This window comes from Corvus brachyrhynchos, unplaced genomic scaffold (assembly GCF_000691975.1).
Source record: "Corvus brachyrhynchos isolate BGI_N302 unplaced genomic scaffold, ASM69197v1 scaffold370, whole genome shotgun sequence".
Taxonomy (NCBI): domain Eukaryota; kingdom Metazoa; phylum Chordata; class Aves; order Passeriformes; family Corvidae; genus Corvus; species Corvus brachyrhynchos.
The window spans coordinates 643,887-662,541 of record NW_008235977.1 but is presented as its reverse complement, the minus strand read 5'-3'; the positions used below and the strand labels follow the sequence as shown (position 1 = coordinate 662,541).

The 18,655-nt window shown below is 40.9% G+C and overlaps 1 protein-coding gene across 2 annotated transcripts in view; it reads left to right on the top strand.

The window, feature by feature from the left end:
* The window catches only part of SPATS2L (spermatogenesis associated serine rich 2 like), a 79,090-nt gene that overhangs the window by 2,856 nt on the left and 57,579 nt on the right, over positions 1-18,655 (top strand). The window contains exons 1-2 of one of the 2 annotated variants that reach the window (XM_008629864.2): positions 6,165-6,264; positions 14,399-14,471. The gene's annotated coding sequence lies outside the window, so the exon portion shown is untranslated. Of the gene's footprint in view, positions 1-6,164; positions 6,265-14,398; positions 14,472-18,655 lie in introns of those variants that run through there. The other variant, XM_017728402.1, reaches the window with a different exon arrangement.

The window sequence follows — 18,655 nt, the reverse complement described above, 5'->3', positions numbered from 1 at the left end:
TGTCCATGTGAGGGTTTAGAAATTTCATAATGAAATCATGTGTGCAAGTCCTGTTTTGAGTGTGTATGCGCCTTCGCGTGTAAAATCTAAGAACTGAAGTGTCATTGGGGTAGGGGGAGAAATAAAACATTTTTTTTCTTCTGGGAAGTTGTCAGCGATGTAACTGACATTGTTTTGGTCAGGGACTTCAGAAACAGACTTCAAAATGAAAGTCTAATGCTGGTTTCTCAATATAAAAGAGGTCTTTTTCTTGAATTGGCCATCTTATACTTTATGGGTGATGCCAAATTTGCTCAATTACTAAAGTGATTATTAAGCAACAGTGACAATGGTTTCACTTATTATCCCAGTACAATTACACTTTTACTAGATGTTGTACCAGAAAAAGCTCCTGATGATTTTCTGTTTATACAATAGTGCTACAGACCCTAATTAGGGTTTGGGAATAAAGTCAAAACTCTGCAAGTGTTTTAAGCTTCTCTTGTAAAACAACAATAATCTAGAATGCCAGCCCATCTTTTTGTAATACAAAAGAGACTAAAAATATGCTCTGCATGTACATAGTAGGAAAGGATTGGGGCATAACATTTTCAAAGCTTGTTCTTTTCTTGGTTTGCTTTTAACTGAAGCTCTGCAGTTTCTTCAAAAGCCGTGAGTTACAAATGAATCTGCAATACTTTGTGACTCCTTGTCCTTTCCTTCAGACAAAAGGCCCTTTCAAACCATTGTAGAACAGTCACTGATTTTCATGTGGTCATTCAAGAAAAGGATAGCAATTGGCCTTCATAATAGGCCTTTCAGTACTCTCTCGAGTGGTTTGCTGGCTGAAAAAAATGCTTATGGCAGTGTACTGTGTCCGGTGTTTAAATTACTGATGAATCTAATCTCCCAAGTGTTGGAAAGGTAAGAGTTCAAATGGCAAAGAAGCCTCACCTGTTTGTGAATACCAGTGTGCTGCTAGTCAGAGTTGGGGACAGATCTGACCTGTGTGATTTTCTTTGACTGAAGGTCTCTTCTATTTCTCTTTTTTTTTTTTTTTTTTTAAAGTGGTAACTTAAGCCTGTTGTTATCATGAACTGTCTTTCTAAGAGGGTTGGTGCTGTTTTATATCCTGGGTGGAGTTGAGCAATGTTATCTGTTTGTGCTGTGCATAGCCAAGTCAACTGTATGATTTCTTGGAAGGTGACTATCCTTGAAGGTTGTGGGTGTGTTTTGAGTTGGCATTCAAGAAGCTGCTGCCACTGTTGTGTTGACAGCTCAGTCTCATGGAGTTGTCTTTCTGTGCTGGTAAAGCCAACCTGCCTGGCAGCATTTCAAAATAAACACCTTGTATTTGGTGTAGGTAGACTGGTATTTGTTGGCCCAACCTTGTGTAAAACCCATGCAAGAATTTATGGTGCTTGACTGAGTCTTACCTGGAACACCACCAAAAGATATTGTTGGTGCTATGAGACATTTCCAAATGAGAGTAGCTCTCATCTCAAAATTAGCCAATTAGGATCCTGGCTATTTTGTTAGAGATGTGTGCGGTACTTGCCCTGAAGGTTCAGCCTTGGAGTGTCTGCCTGAATGCTGTCTGTGGCACCTGGCTTTCATTGCTGCAGAGGAGTGGTTCACAGTGGCAAATTAGGACTTGAGGCTTTCTTGCTGGGTTAGATACAACTACCAAGAAAGAGTATTTGGGCTCTGGACAACTCAAAGCTCATGCACATACTCAAATGGTTGTTTCAGACTAAATTACTTAGTAATACATAAAACCAGCTTTCAGTATGTACTGTCCTACACACATCCAGTTTGTGGCTTCCTCTTCTGCACTACACTTAAGCTATTCACTTTTAGTATCTAAATTACACTGCTGTGTACGGTTCTCTGTGTAAAATTAAATGCAGTAAAACCTTTGCACATGCAGTTTGGGCGTGGTGGTACTTCTCAGTTGGAATGTATTCAGAAGCTGTGGTTTATGCTAGCAGTACAAGTCCCAAAATGTCATCACTATGGGACTTCTCCTTTCTGTGTTCTGAAGGAATAACTATCTTAGCAGTGATACTAGCCTGTGCAGTATTTGATTTAGTGATCTTTAGGACAAGGTCTGAATGAAATGTTGCCTTTTCTGTGTTTCTGTTTTCCGTTAATAACTTAGTTTTGGCTAGAAATTGTTTTGAATTGGCTGGTTTGTTAAGGTGCTGTCATGAAGTTGTGCTTTCGTGTTAGAATTGGAGCTTGTGGTCCTTGCACTGGGTACGTCGGAGTGAGGGATGGTGTGGAGATAGAGCTGTGCAGCTCTAAGGTGCAGAGAAGCTTCATCATGTGTTCCCACAGGAACTGAGGTCTCCTATGTACTGCATGCACTTTGTTACTAGGATGAAAGAAGGAAACCTACTTCTCATTATAATCCTTGAGGGTTTGTTCCTCTACAATAACCTCTGAAGTGTGAGGCAAATACAGATGAACTAGAGCAGCTGCTGTGTAAGAAGAGTGCCTGTAGGGTTGTGGTAGGGAAGAGAGCAGAAGGTGGTGGTTGGAGGAAGCCCGGGTGGGGAGGAAGGTTGGGCTTTTTGATACAAGATGATTCAAATTGTGTGCTACTGGGTCTGCATCACAGCATGGCTGGTAGCCTCACAAATTTTTCCTGTTGTGAATGACACAAGCCCTTCGTATGTCTGAAACAGGTGCAGTCTACATTCTCTGTAGCTGAGTTTCTGGGGAAGAGGTATTTAAAACTAAGGTCCTGTCAGACCTCTACATGTATTGGCAGTTTTGCAGCACCTTGATGTGAGTAGGAGTTTGGTTCTATGTCCGTAGCCAAGAATATGACATGAGAGACAGCTGTGGTGCAGGCTACAGCAGTGTGCTGCCTTTCATTCCACTTAGTGCTCAGTCCTGAAATTTCTGGCTGTTCTGTGTGAGGCATCAGAGTCCCAGGGTGTTTCAGGATGAAGGGTACTCTATAATGGGAAGTGTTGTACTTTATTTTGTAGTAAAGAGAGTAAGCCTAGAAACTAAGGAAGTTCTGAACAAGGAAAGCTGTGTGGATGTGGATATCATCCCTGGAGGTGTTCAAGGCCAGTTTGGATGAGGCTCTGGGCTACCAGATCTAGTGATTGATGTTCCTACCCACGGCTTGGGAGTTGGAACTAAGTGATCTTTAAGGACCCATTCAACCCAAACCATTCTGTGATTCCATGATTTGGCAGTCTGGGAAGTCACTCTATTGTTTCATAATCTGGCAACAGATGGTCATGTGTGTAAACTCATCCATTGCACTGCCATGAGTACAATGAGGATTGCAATGAAGAGATGACTGAAAGGGGACCTCGTAAATGTGTATAAATACCTAAAGTGAAAGTCCCAAGAGGATGGATCAGGCTGTTCTTGGTGGTACCAAGGAATAGGACAGGAGGCAATGGGCAGAAGCTGATGCACAGGAAGTTCCACCTGAACATGAGGAAGAATTTCTTTACTGGGCCGTGACTGAGCACTGGAACAGATTGCCCAGAGAGGGTGCAGAGTCTCTTTCACTGGAGATATTCAAGAACCGTCCAGACCTAATCCTGTGCAGTGTGCTCTGCGATGGCCCTGCTTGAGCAGGGAGGTTGGAGCAGGTGACCCACAGTGGTCCCTTGCAACCTAACCCATTCTGTGATCTCTTGACAGAGAACAGTGGGTTTCTGTTTTCTTTGCTTCTGGGATGAGGTTGCTGTATTGGCATTTTAACACCCGATTTCCTTCTCTGAAGTTAACCTGTATGCAACCATGATTATTTTATGCGTTACCCTACAGATGAGGAAGGGGTAGAAATTTTTAATTGGTGTTCCAGTGTTGGATTTCCAGAGACATTGAGCGCAGGAAGTTATAATTGCCATTGTGTACAGTCAGGTCCACTAAACATCAGCCTGTAAGTGAATGATGGTGCCTTCCAAAGCATTTTAGTGAGAATTGCTAAAAAGCAAAACATGATTTATTAAGCTGTAACAAGGGACTTTTTAAATGAAAGAGGGATCATCTTGTAGTTGCAAGGTCTATTAAATTGCAAAAAGGTTAGTCATTAGCATTGTTGCATCATATTAAAAGAATACAGCAATGTAAACTCAGTCATTAATTAAACTGAATAGCACATTTTTAAACTATTGTTCACTATTTTAAGTGAATAATGTCTTCTTCCATCTAGAGAGCTGCTTAGCCTGCTATTAGAAATTTCTGTGAATTAAAAAAGAAAAACCTCAGGATTGCTGTTACTGATGACAAAAACCAGACATTTTGTACCATGGTATGGTGCTTATTCTGGACTGAACTCAACCTTCCAGGCTCTGCATCCTCACTGAGCTGGCTGTGAAGTCAGAGTCCAGCTCTGCAGAAGTGGTTTGATAGAGGGAAATGGTCAAACATGTGATAGCAAGAGCTGTTTCTATGCAGTGCCAAAGACCTGGGCAAGGACAACTCATTTTGAAATGTGAGTCTGTAAGGTTGGAGTGTGGTGAGGGTGCTTCCCCACGTGTATGGGAGCGATGCTCCTGCAGAGCTGCATTCCTTCTCCAGGCCTCTGGCCGACATGGGGAACCGCTGGAGCTGCCGCCAGCTGGCAGCTGGGGTGCTTCGCAAGGGCTGTTGCTGAGTGTGCTGGTTTTGTTGGATTTTGTCTTTAAACAAATTTGGTACCAGACTCCATAAAAGGCTTTGCCTTTTGCTCATTTAGGATTTTTTCTGGAAGGGACCTCAGGGACTCTTAGACACTACATTTTTGGACATTTTTGGTGTCCAGTACTGATCACAGAGCTTTGGGAAGGAATCTGTTGTTAATTGAAATGGAAAATACAGCAGATGGGCTCCTTAAGAGACAGGCCATAAATCGTTAACTGTCTGTGTTAATACAAAGGTAGGAAGGTATCTGTTCATGGGTTACAGTTTAACACCCCCTACCTCCAAAACACAACCAGCAACACAACCACAGAAAGTTCCACCATAATATAAGGAAGAACTTCTTTACTGTGGGAGTGACTGTGCACTGGAACAGGTTTCCCAGAGAGAAAAGATATTCAGTATACCTGGAGATATTCAGGAACTGTCTGGATGCAATCCTGTGCAATGTGCTCTGGGATGACCCTGCCTGAGCAGGGAGGTTGGTCCAGATGACCCATGGTCATCCCATCCAACCTTACCTAGTCTGTGACTCTGTGAAAAGATATAATCATATCACTCTTTATTTTGTAATTTGATAATTCTGCTTTTAATAGTCAGCTTTTACAGTGTGCTGTATTCCTGAACATATACCAGGAGTTGCTTGTCTGGCCTCTCAAGTTCATTGACTTTGGTAATTCACTAGAAGAAATGTGCTTATGTGCTAAGGTGGCTGAGATAATTTTAGGATTTAATATATTGGTGATCAAGGTGAACATGAGGTGGTCAGGCAGTGTGTGTTTCTGAAATCTGCAGCTATGCATGTTGAGGGATTTGCTTACATGTGAAAGCTTTGGTTGTTCATACTGGGGACAGGAGTTATGGGTGATGTTAAGCAGAGCCTACACCGTGCAGGTCCATCTGTGAAAGCCAGGAGACCATGGAAACAAGAAAGATAGGTTGTAGCCACTGTGTGCCACTCCCCTCTTCTACTGAAGCAGCAAATATCTTAGGAAATAAAATGGAAAAATAAATAATATCAATGCACTATAACTTTGCAAAGCTAAAACAAACAGAAGTCTGATAATTCTCAAAGCAGAGGTTGGGCTAGAGATGGTAGCTTGGCCACGTGGCATGCATTTAATGTTTTCCATGCAACATTGTCATTAAATGGGATGTTACTTTTTTTAGTGTACCATAAAATATTCAGACTATGTCTTGTGGGTGAGTGGTTATTACTGGAATAAACTTTACTCTTGGTACGTCAAAGGCACTTAGAGCAGAGGTGCCAAGTCATAGATCAGTTGCTGAGGCTCAATGTCAGCAGTAAATGCATGTTTGTTCCTAGGAAAGTAAATGCAGACATGAATTCAGAATAAACAATCCATATAGAAGATGCTATACCAACAAACTGAGGCAAACTCCAATTTGCTTTAACATGGGGTATATCTGAGTTCCCTGAAGGCGTTCCAGATTTGCACCAGCACCTATTTGCTTTTGTCCAAACTAACCAGCAGAATAGAAAACCACACTGTATTTTTGCTTTATTTTACCCAGATTCCTTCATAACTAAAAGAGTGACACAAGCATTTCAGCTGAAGCCCAGGCCAAAGTCATTTAAATCACCAGTGAAACAGTGTCAGTTCCAAGGTGAGAAGTTTGCTTACAAACTTTGGGTGTTATTTTGTTACTTGTATGTCATTCCCATGAAAAGACTGCTTTGACAAACAAATTGCTGTTTCATGGAACCTTCTGTCTCAGGACTGTGGGAGCTCTGTGTTTTCCTTTGTGATGTGAAATACCACATGGGAATGAGATCTCATTTACACTCATGGCTGAGTCTGACCAAGATGCCCTGGGTAATTTTGCTCCTCCTTCCTAGTAAAGCTTCAAAAGAGGTTAGAGTTGTATTTACATTTGTAAATTGATTTCATCTTCATTTTTGTTCCTTATGATCCCACTCTTAGAATCTGAATGCACAAGAAAAGAGTATTTCTCCATTTTAGGCGGAGAGAAATAAGGATTGGAATTTTATACGAGAAGGGATATGTCTAATCTCTGTGCTGTCCAAATATGCTTCATGGTTGTGTTCCGCTCTTGTAGGAAGGAGAGAAGTGTGAAACTGCCTAGGTGATAGCAGTCTGGGAGTTGTTAATCCTCCTCCTGTCCACACACCAGGGCAGCTGCAATGGAGTGAAGTGGAATTGGCCTTGAGGATCCCATTGCTGCTGCCATACTGGGCCCTGGCATAGTGCTTTCTTTCTGGGCAGGATGCAGTCCAGTAGTACCTGCTCCAGTGGGTGATGCAGAGTGTACATCCCTCTGCTGGGCTACTTCCTGGTAAAGATTCCCAGGAGGTACTCTGTTCTTTGAATATTCAGACCCACTTTTGCTGTTACAGAGGCAGACTCAACACATGATGTTGTGTTGACAAACAGTTCTACTTTTCACAGTCATCGTGTGATGTTTTTTCAGGAGCCCAGCAATGGTGGCAGTAGACCAAGTCCCCTGAAGCCCCCTTATGTCTGTGTCCCAACAGAGCTTTTAGGGGAGATCTTTGGTCTCTATTTGGGGCTTTTTAGTGATTTTAATTCTTATTTATTGTAGTCTTTGATATCGGTTACTGCACAATAAAACCCAGTATAAATCATACAGTATGAGGAAAAGTTGGAAACCTGTTCCTCAGGGTTGAGCTTTTTAATGCTGTAGCTGGGCTGTCCTGCTTTTGGTACTGATCTCACTGTCTTACCTGTGAGACTAAGGTGCTGCCTGCTGAATGGCAGCATAAACTCAGTATCCACAGCCTTAATGGATTCACCACATGTTGGTTGTGTTCAGTAGTCATCCTTTGTCTCCTAAAATAACCCCTCATTCAATTTAAAGCATATGCACTCAGACATATTTTCTCTGCTTCTGCTTATTTGGGTAAGCAAATGATTTTAACTTTTTAAAAAAGCATCATTTGTGTACTTTTCTTTCTCAGAATATGATTATGTCTTGAAATGTTTGTACAAATATATATATATATATTGACTTTGCTATTAAGAAAATACCTACTTTAGTTTTGGAGCAGTTAAAAAAATTATTTTATAAAATGCTGAATAAAAACCATTTGACAGAGGGAGGGCACAACTGATTTTGCTTAAGTGTGCAAAGTAAGAAGTACCGCTTCCTTCAAAAGCTTCTTTCCTTCTGTTGGGAGGCTGAAGACTGATTACAGGGAGGATGTGCCAGTTTGAAAATAGTGCTGATTGCACTTGCATGGAAAGTGAGTTATTTCAGCTGTTGTTCATTGCAGAAGCTGTAAAATACTTGATTGTTCTGATGTGCTTTTCTGACCAGAAAATAACATTGTGGATATTTTTTTTTTCAATTTAGTTACACTTTTTATCATCAACATTCATTTATAAGGTTGTGTTCTGTGTGAATGAACATACTCAAATTTGCATGGATCCACAGTGATATTTCTAATAAATCCATGGATGTTATTTTTAATATCTTAACAGTTACACTGTCTGAGACCCAGTATTTTTGAGTTCCCAAGCCTCAGTAAGGGGAAGCTCTCCTGACAGACTGACCTTGCAAAAGTGGCAAGTAAAACTCACAGTGGACTCCCAAGTGGCAGCAAAATTCATTTCTGAGGGAGGCACTTTTCACACTGAAGCATCAAGAGTCCACAGATTGTACAAAATATTTTCCTCATTCTTTTTAGGATCTTGTGGCCCCTGGAGCGTACAAAAATGCAGATCCTATAGCTCCTCTAGGCACCGAACACATCCTGGCTCATCAGGGTATCAGCAATTGTCTTAACTAGGGCTTTCCAGGCTTGTGGTGTTGCTTGGTTACCATCATTCCCGCAACTTTCAAAGAAAGAAAGTAAAGCAAACGTAGAAAAAATCCACCTGGTTTCTATTTATGGGCTAGGCTACTGTACTGATCCAAACAAAACAGAATTGTAAATCCTCTACAGCTTCTTTCGTGATCTTTTTTTTTCCTCAAGTAGTCCGCTTGGCTATTCCCAAAGGCTTTCTGTTTTAAGTATGTTGTATACTGGACAGCTTCTAGGATTCTGCACAAAGTCATCAAGTTCAGAAGCTGAAATCTTGACAAATAATGGCTTGTGTCATCAAGCCAGTCTTGGTAATGCCAGCTGGGATGCCTTTTCAGGTAGACTTTGTGCATCCTTAGGTCAGGGCAGGGAAGAGTGCACAAATCTTAGCTTGGAATATGTTAGGGAGTATTTTCTTTAGTAATGATGATAATGAACTATCATAACCATTTGGCTAAGGATGTCATATCATTTTTTGAATATTTCCAACTGTAGCATCAGAAGTCCTCACCTGCCCTTAAGTGGAATAATTTTGGCAATGTGAGCTCATGTGTTTTAGGAAAAATTCTCATCTTAATTTCAATTAGCTGATCTTGACAAAGTACTCTGAGAACTTGAGTGTAGCATATGTGCCCGAGTAGCTATTCTGTTGCTATCCCTGCTCCACCAAAGAGTTCTGCAAAATGAAAAGTATCCAATTTTTGTCATTTCCAAGCTGAGATAGATAACAACTCTTAAGACAGTCATTCTATTGCTGTGTAACAAATGAGTTTAAGTTTCTTTTCACTAAGTTAATTCCCAAAATAAGATATTTTTGGGAACATGTGGATGCGTTTCTTAGTGAAGAGAGCTTTCCATAAATCTGCTAGGGTCATAGACAGTGTACCTGGTTATGATACAGTTGGTTACAGAAAACCTCTTAGTTTCTGAGAGTGAAGAAAACTAAAACAAATGGAGATATCTGTGAGTCAGACAGAGATTGAGGAAAAATAAACACATCCAAGTAAAGCATCCCCAGCTGTGGAAAAAACTATCCCCATCTATCAGAAGTATGGTGTGTATATGAAGCAGACAGCAATTCTTGTAGGAAGTAGAACTTGTAAATGTTGCCCTATGTTCATTGTCTGAGAACTTGTGCTTTAGTGGGGCCCACAACTCAGTCTTCTAACCTTTTTGGGCTTCCAGTGGGTCCAGTTCTTCTGACAGTGGAGAGATTTCTCATTTGGTGAGATACTAGCTTTTCAATGCTGTGCTGTTGAATTTCCAGTGTCATCTGGCTCATGTATGTCTGTGTTACGGATCTGTTCCAGCTCCAGTTCTGTCAGGAGGAGTTGGGTTAGGCCCACAATGCTTTGGGAGTAAATTGTCAACTCTTGTTACGTTAGGCAGAGTAAGAGACTGAAATAATGGGAGATCAGCGGTAGGAGAATAAAGGTGCTTACAGACAGCTGAACACAAATCCTATCCTTTGCCCTACTGTGGTATCATTGCCTGACTTGTGTCACTGAACAGAAATCTGGCATAGTATGAGAGGTGGTCCAATCCTGAAGCTTTTATTTGGTTGTTTCCCAATCCTAAAGTCAACAGATTCTTTTGCTATACAATCTCTGGCAAATACCAGATGAGGATGGTTTTAGTCAGAAAGCTTATGCTGCTGTACAATCACATGCATCTTCTGTTGCAATAAGAAATGCACGTTGTAAATGTCTGTATGAACTGTCCTCTGAAAGCTGGATCCTGCTGAGTGTGCTTAGCACTGCATGCCCTGGCCAGAGTTAGAAACTGCAGTGCACAAAATGGAGCATCGTGAGTTAAAGGCAAGCAGAGTTCAGCTTTGGAAGTTGTTACAAATTGGCTGATACTGACAGGATCTTACCACTGTTGAAGTGTAGCAGTGACAGACAAGGAGAAACCCTTACTTGCTTTGACTACATCAGAGCTTACAGTCTGTGTGGGGCGTATGGTTGAGATAGATGTCATAAGGTCTGACTGTCAGAGTGAGATTTGCTTTCTGTGTGCTAAACAGCTGCATTGGCAATTAGGGAAACGTGACTGACTAGCTAGGCCAAAATCGAAACCCAGAAAAGGGCCAAAAAAAATCCAAGTGTCATAATAATCAACAAAATCTCACTTTTTGTGTATGTACCAGCAGACTCCAAATAGCCTTTGCAGTCATTCATATAAACATTCAGAAGATTCCCTGCCTTCTGCTGACTTTCCTCTCACCTAGATGTTCTATCAGTGGCCTTACCAGAGAAATATCCTGGAATGAAAGCTGGCTATCTGTAGTCCAATGTTTTCTTGTGTTATCAGTGTTCATCCTGGCTCAGCACGCCTCTGATTCCACCTATAAACTTAGCTTTTAATATTTTTTGGAAGTAAGTAAAAAAACCAACCCAAAGCAGAAGCCAAACAAACTAGTCTTAGCAGACCCTGACAACTTCCAGTTAATTTCAGTGCTACTGTAGTCACTATGCACTGTATGGATATATTTAGCACCGTGTTTTGCACAAGTGTGCAAATCCTATCTGTATAGGCTATTTACTTGGGAATGAAGGGATTGCAGGTTATGTTTACTGTTAGGGTCTAGAACGCTCATGGGTCTACAGTGGAATTAGCAGAGTGCAGTGTTCTAGTTTTTGAGCTCTTCTGTGATGGGTGTGTTGTGAAATCCTAGGTTAAGTTTGGGGTCAGGGTTAGATGTCAGAAGAAGAGGGTTAAAGGGCTTGTTTTACTCTTCTGAAGAGTAAAGAAGATTCCTATAGGATGAGGACTCCAGTGTAGAGTGTTCCATAGCACATGTTATGCTTTGATTCTGCCCTTTAGGTTCATTAAGGGCCATGTCACAATGAATAGCTGTTCTGATCTAGATTTAAACTTCGTTTCTGGTTCTTGTATTGTCACATATCACATTAATACTAGGATTAGGGAACTGTTGAAAAAGTCACAGCTCAAGACGGGAAGGCTTTTAAATGCTTGGTTTATTTGTATGTTCTGCCTGGCTGTAGGGCTGTGATGAGCACTGATTCCTGGCAGGTGTTTTGGCTTATGTTGGTTTTGGTGAAGTTGTTTGTCACTGAGCTCTGGTAAATGTGTTTGGTGATGTGATATCTGAAGCTCTGCTTTTCCCCCTCTTCATACTCTGCAGTGGAGGACAATGTGTTGAAGGTTCTGTGGGGGGGTATCATGCCATCTCCATGCACATGGCCTTCATCAGCCATGGATCTGCCACAGAGGAATATGGACCGCTGTTTTACAGTCTGTATTCTATGGCCTGCAGAGTGACAGCATGCCTTCCTATTTTGGGGTCTTTTTGTTGTTTGAGAATAAAAATCACTTCAAGAATTGACCTTTCATTATAATGGGAAATTACCTTGAACACTTACAGATGTTAAGCAACAGTATTTTCTGTGGTGATACATAGGTGAAATAAGTTTCCTTTTAACTGTTGTGCCTTTACTCTCCATTTCCCTTCTCTGCCCTTGAGTCATTTTTCCCTGCATACTGTTTGATAACATGTCATGGACCATTGAGTAAAGACAAAGTGGTGATTTAGGAAGGTGATCAAGCTATGGAAAGATGTCCCACAGAATTAATTAATATTTTTCAAAGTAATACATCTTATTTGGTCAAATTTGATAGATGTGATATTGCTTGGAAAGAACAAATCTTTACATCACCCAATAAAATGGGGAGGTATAATTTTGCATGTAGTGTACAGTTGTCTTGGCTGTCTGCTTTGTTACTTTATGATGATGCAAAATAAGAACTTTGGACTTCAATTTTTTGCTTGTGTTCCTTTGTCTTTTAAAATAGTTTTTAATAATAGCTCTTAAGGGGCAATAATTATAATTCTAGCTTGAATAATTTCATACCAGTGACCATATTTCTTGACCACATCAAGAAATGGGATTCTGACATTATCTGTCACTTTCTTCTTAAAATCTTGTGAAGTTCAAAAGGACAAAAATTGTCAAAAGAACTCACTTTTAAGCAGGAGGAAAAAAATATTTTTTAAGTTGTAAAGCTCTTCCCATTTGGCTTTTTTGAGTTTTAGTTTTCCAGTGAAGTTGGAGAGGATTCTCCTCTACAGCTTGGGTTGAAAAAGATCAGAACTGGGGTTTAGCAGGTGGTGTGTTATGCAGGAAAAAAGTGGAATCACTAGGGTGCCTCAGTGCAATAGGGTGCCTCAGTGCAATAATGTCATTATCTGATTTTCTGTGTTTAAATCCTAAAAATACTGCCTGCAGACTACAGGTGGTACTGGAAGGGGTTAAATGTCTGTATGTTGGCATAAGAAATGCAGTAGCTATTAGGAATGTTGCTGTCTTTCTCAGTTTAATTCAGGTGCTCACTGGACAAAAGGGACAAGTTCTCAGCCCTTCCTTGTGTCCCTTTGAAGGAAATAGCCAAATCTTGCTCTTGCTTGCACCAAAGAACAAACTGCTGGTAGGGCCATAGCATAGGCCCCTTCCTCAGTGCTTGGTTAGGGATTCTGCCCAAAGGCAAGGAATTGGATATGCTTCCCTCACCAGGTTTCCAGCCCCTCTATTCATCTCATGGATCTGTGCCTGTTGTGTAGATTCCAACACCCAGAAATGCTCTTTAACACTGACATGTGTGATTACTTGTATTTCTTCATCGAAGCATCACATTTTAAATTGCTCTATTCATTCCTTTGATTTTGAGCATAACTGTGACTCAGCAAGCCATGCAGAAATGTGCGTTTAGATTGTAATGGACTTTGGGACATAAGCTGTGAGAGTCTTTGTTGTGGGAGCCTTTGCCAGGTGAAGTGCTTCAGGGAACATCTGGCTGTTTCGGATGCAGAAGCAATTAAGAGCTTTCTGCCTTGCTTTAAAATAAAACCTGTGATGCTGACAGGACATTTGCAGTCTAAAATTAGTTTTGGCCTTGGCAAAATACGTAGTTTCAATAATGATAAAATAGGACAGCAGTGACACATTTCTAGTCTAGTACAAAGAGTGAGTATTTTGTAGTACAGAAGGAAAAATTAGTCTGTAAAGACAATCCAGTCATAGTGGCTTAGTAGAGGCTGATTTCAGCAGTCAGGATCTTCAGAAATGTCACAATATGCTTTTAAGGTTAGCCAAGGGACTGCTGAACAGATCTTATTCCAAAGCAAACAAGGACCAGTGTGCAACTCTTAATAGCAGCCAAAGAGGAATAATTTCTATCTGGCATGCATGGTAAACCATAGACCATGACTGCCTTCTCTTCACAGCTGCATGAGAGAATACAAAACTTTACTTCCCTGCACTAATGAAATTGGGAGATCAGTTTCCATTCATCCGTGTATGGATGTAAACAGGCACTCAGTTTTCCATGTGGTTGTGTGTCTTTAACTTTGAGGACAATTCCTCTGAAATTTATATGCAAATCAGCAAAGGCCTTGTATTGTGAACAAAGTGCTGGTGTCACTCTTTGGGTTTCCCTTTGTCTCATCTGAGTTAGTATTCTTGAGATGATAATGTTGTTTCTGGAGAATGACCACAGTGAAACTGCACTGGTGCTGCTCAGAAGGGTTTGATTAGTAACTGCTAAGTTCCTGTAACTTGTGCCTACGGTCCTCTTGCATTAATGATAAAATAGTTTTCATTGCTTACGTTTATCTTTCTGCACATCCCATGTGCTGACTAGTTTGAGCATAACGTGCTTTAAAAATGCGTTTGTCTTAGGGGAGAATTGTGTGTGTGGTCAGGAATGGGACTAACAGCAAGGCTCAGGTGATTGCCTAAGCTTTCATGGCAGTGAAGATAGGCCCTTAGAAGATAGGCCCTGTAAAAACAGGTAAGGGCACCCCCACGTGTTGACCACAGCAGTAAAGGAATGAGGGATGTTTATTTCACAAAAGTCTCTTGTGAGAAGACAGTAGAGTAAATCAAGAGTAAATTAACTAAGTACTTCTTTTTTTTTTTTTTGTTAAACTTCCAGCTATTTTTGCAGGAGATACCGTCTACTGGAGAAGATAGAAAAATAGGAACAGAAACTGGAGTCATTCTCAGTGGTAAGATACCTTTTATCTCTCTTTGCTGATCATTCAGATAGGAAGGTTCTTTACTTACAGGTCTATCAGTGCAGGAACAAGAAGCCAGGAACTTTGGGGGCTGCTTTCACCAGAGCAGTGCAGTCTATTTGAACATCTTGGAAGCTGAATCATATGGAAATCATGGAGTGTCTTGGGTTGGAACGGACCTTAAAGATCATCTTGTTCCAAACCCCCTGCCATGGCCAGGGACACCTTCCACTAGACCAGATTGCTGAGAGCACCACCCAGCGTGGCCCTGAACACTCCCAGGGAGGGGTAAATTTTGTCTCCAGAGTCTATGATTCACCACTCCAGATAAATTTCTCTCCTTTGTCTTCTTTTTTTCTGTGTCAGCAAGTTGACCAGCTTATGCTATATGGTCCTACTGCTTCTCCTCACCATCTCCTCATCTTTGGAACTGTTTGAACCACAACTGAACTACAATTTGTAATTGTTTGTGAAGGTGTAGCATGGTTTGCAACTGAAACTTCTGCTGAACTGGTATTCTGAAGTCATATCACACTAAGTATAGTCCAAAGTGATGTTCAGAGGGTAGTGGGAAAGGGTTGCTTTGTAGTAATTAAAAAAAAAATTAGATGCACATATAGACTACAAAACTGAGAAATGGGGTCTCTGCAATTGCCTAATTTTAGAGGTGATCTAAACCCCATGTTTTTTCTCACTTGTTTTGAAGAAAATACTTGTTTGGACATATCAAGTAATTCCTTTTGCCATTTTGTCCAGAGGCAGTTTCTCTGTGTCCAGCATGTTAAAAAACGTAAGCTAAGCCTGTTCCAAGCCTGAATCTAATAAGTGGGCTAATGACCTCATCCTTCTATGTAATTCTAATGGAGGTGACCATTTTTTTCAAATGTCTGTAAGGTTCTCCATTTTCCTTGCAGATTAGGACACCTGGATTGTGTCCCCTACGAATGGCTTCCTGAGAAATCATCACTGAATCATGTAATTCCTCAATTTTAAATCTGTAAAATGAGATAACAATACTCCTGCACTTAAGCATGGGTGTCAGGATGGTAAATGTATTTATGTATTGAAGTTTCTGAAATGCTCAGGCATTATAATAAATAGACTGAAGGAGAACTCATTTCATTTGCACATTATTCACTTCATGCACCCCTTTCTTCGGTGGAGGCAGTTATGCTGTTTCTTAAGGATTTCCTTTTTGCTTCAGACTTTTTACACAGAATTGCTACTTGGCAAACTTCCAAAGCTTTTGGTAGTGGAAAGATCACAGGGAGTGGCTGAATAGAATCAATCTGGTAGTTAATAATTCAGCATGCTAAACTCGGTAGTGGTGAGCTGTGTGACTTCCTCAAAGGAAAGAAGAAAAGTATACGTGCCCAAAGTGGTTCTTACGCATCTGCTGATTGCAAGTGTGGCCAAGTACATGATGAAATATTGCTTGTCTGGCTCTGAGCTCTGTACAGTACAACCAGAGTGACTCATCGGGTCAGTTGCTGACCAGAAGTTGAGCTGTCAGAAACAGATGGGCTGCCTAGAGAGCGAGATATCTTGGAAGTATCTCCACACCTTGTCAGCAGTGTTACAGCACAGGGATTTCTCAGAAGCAGTAATTTCAGTGAGAGATGGTAGTTTTTCAGCTGCACTTGATCTTTCACATCTAGAATGATGCCTTGTGGCCCTGAGAATAAGGAAACTTGCTGGCTTGTTAGTGAAGGTCCTTATTTGTGGATCCTGTACTTGGAGGGACAGTAGTAGGGGAGGTCAGTAAAGTCCTCAGACTTGCAAAGGGATTGTTTTTCAGCTCTGAGAAGCCTTCAGGTTGCTATTAAAAGATGGTTGGTGTGTAAATGTTCTTTCTGCAAATGAGGCCAAAATTTTTAAACAACTCTGAAAATCTTTTCCTGTAGTCTCTCTCCACCTCATTACTCCTGAGCAGAATGGGAATAACAAATGCTTCCCCAGACTGTAGAGCTGGGCTGAGGATTATACTCAGCTCAGATATTTGGAGTTCAAGTACCCTACAAGTATCTAGGGAAATAGTTTTGTAGACACTGAATACTGGAGCAAGTTCTAGATCAGAATCTGAGAAGAGAGTACACCAATCTGGGATGGGTTTTCAATTTGACTTGCTCTGGTGGGTTCACCCTGGGCAGCTGCCAAGCACCCATACAGCTCCTAACTCACTTGCTGCAGTAGCTCTCCACAGTGAGCAGGAGGAGGAAAATAGCAGGAGGAGGAAAATAGGAAGAACAAAATCGAGACAATGTTGAGTTGAGATGAAAAACAGTAAGTGAAGAAGGAAAAAATGGATTCAAGGGGTGCAAAACAAGGGAGACAGCGCACTAGGTCATGGCAGACTGATGCCCAGCCAGTCTCCAAACAACAGCCAAAAAACTTGCTTGAAAACAAAAAAAATCCTTTTGTTCCTCTATCCCAGTTTTTATTTCTGAACTTGAGGACACATCACATGAAATATCCCTTTGGTCACTCTGAGTCAGCTGTCCCAGCTGTGTCCCGTCCCAGCCTCTTGTCCACCTTCAGCCTGGCTGTGGGGGTGTAGTGGGAAACAGAGGTGGCCTTGACACTGTGCAAGCACAGCTCAGCAATAGCCAAAACACTGGTGTGTTGTCAGTGCTGTTGTAGCCACAGATCCGAAGCACAGCACCCTGTGGGCTGCTGTGAAAGAAGTTAACTCCATCCCAGTCAGACCCACCACAACCCCAAATCCTACTACCTTTTTTTACTTACTTTTTAATGTAGTACTGTAAAAAGAAGAACAAAATCCTGTTGTAAGATCTTAAGAACAGAGTATTCATGATGAAAAATGTTTTCTTGTATGTGCAAATGTGAAATTTTTATTAGAATCCTGCACACTTTGAAACAGTTCAAAAAGACTAAGAATTTGCTGAAGTTCATTTTTCTCTGAGAAAAGTCTCAAAAAATTTGTTTCAGGGAATTCAGTAGCACTTAAGTGCTTGTCTGAATAGGGGCTGCATATTCAAGTTCTGTCCTGCAAGAACAATTCTGGAGAAATTTTACCCAGTGTGAACATGTGACCTATGTCAGAAATGGGTAATTCTCTAACTGCCTATAGGTGCATCTTGTTACTGTCTGTATAAGTATGTAATTTTGTGCCTTAAAATAATCAGCTCTGTGAGTCTTATTTATCGTGAGACTGGACAGATAAAATGCTTTCAAAATTGAAACATTAAGAATTAGAATTATGGGGTTATCCTAAGAAATGGAAAAAGTAAAAAATAAAAGATTTGAATTAGGAATGAAAGTGCACTTCTGAAAAAAAAAATCAGTAAATGGCCCTATGCTTCCCTGCAACACCTTATTTTTGATTATGTATGCTGCTGTCAGTGAAAAGTAACTGGCAGCTGTGTGATGCAAAGAGTTCAGATAATTCTGATTAGAGCTCACTGATTACTTTGATCAATATCAAAGTCAAACTGAAAGCAAGTTGAGCTTTCACAGATTTTTTTAGAGAGAATAATTGAGATTAAAGGAGATTCTTGAGTTCTTGAATTGATTCTTTATTTTTAGGGTATTCGGCCTTCTCTATTATTGGTGGCTCTTCTTTATTCCACTTGTCAGTATGAGGAGAGATAAGCATTTGTTCCTGGTAGTGAAAAGCATCACAAAGGCTTTGGTGGATGTGTAGTAGTGTGACTGGTCTGAATTTAAGAGTTCAAAGCGGCCACCTCCAAACCTCTTACTGGGTTTGTCAGTCAATGCTGTCATTCCAGGAGAGAGATGACATTATGGGATTTGGTTGATCATGCAGTAAGCGCAGTGAAACTGAGACTTCGGTGTCTTCATAAGAAGTTCTGGGAAATTTCTCATGACTTTTTAACACTGAAGCACTGACTTGAATGAAACGTTCCTTGTATCATGGGGAAAAGTGAACATATTCATAAAAAGGCAGCCCACAGAGCAGAATTGCCCCCTCTAGTATGTTCTGAAATGGTTCAGCTGTAAAGGTTCATGATTAGAGCAGGTAGTTTTTCTTTGCCAGTGACAACTTCAATTTTTTTTGTTCCCTCTATGGAGCAGGCAGTTAGAGGAGGTTGGAAGAACTATGAATATCTTTGTTTTCAGCAGCGAAGGAACAAATGTTCTCTGAGGCCACTAGGATGGAGTGTGTATTCTGCTAGAAGGGAGGATCAAGGCGG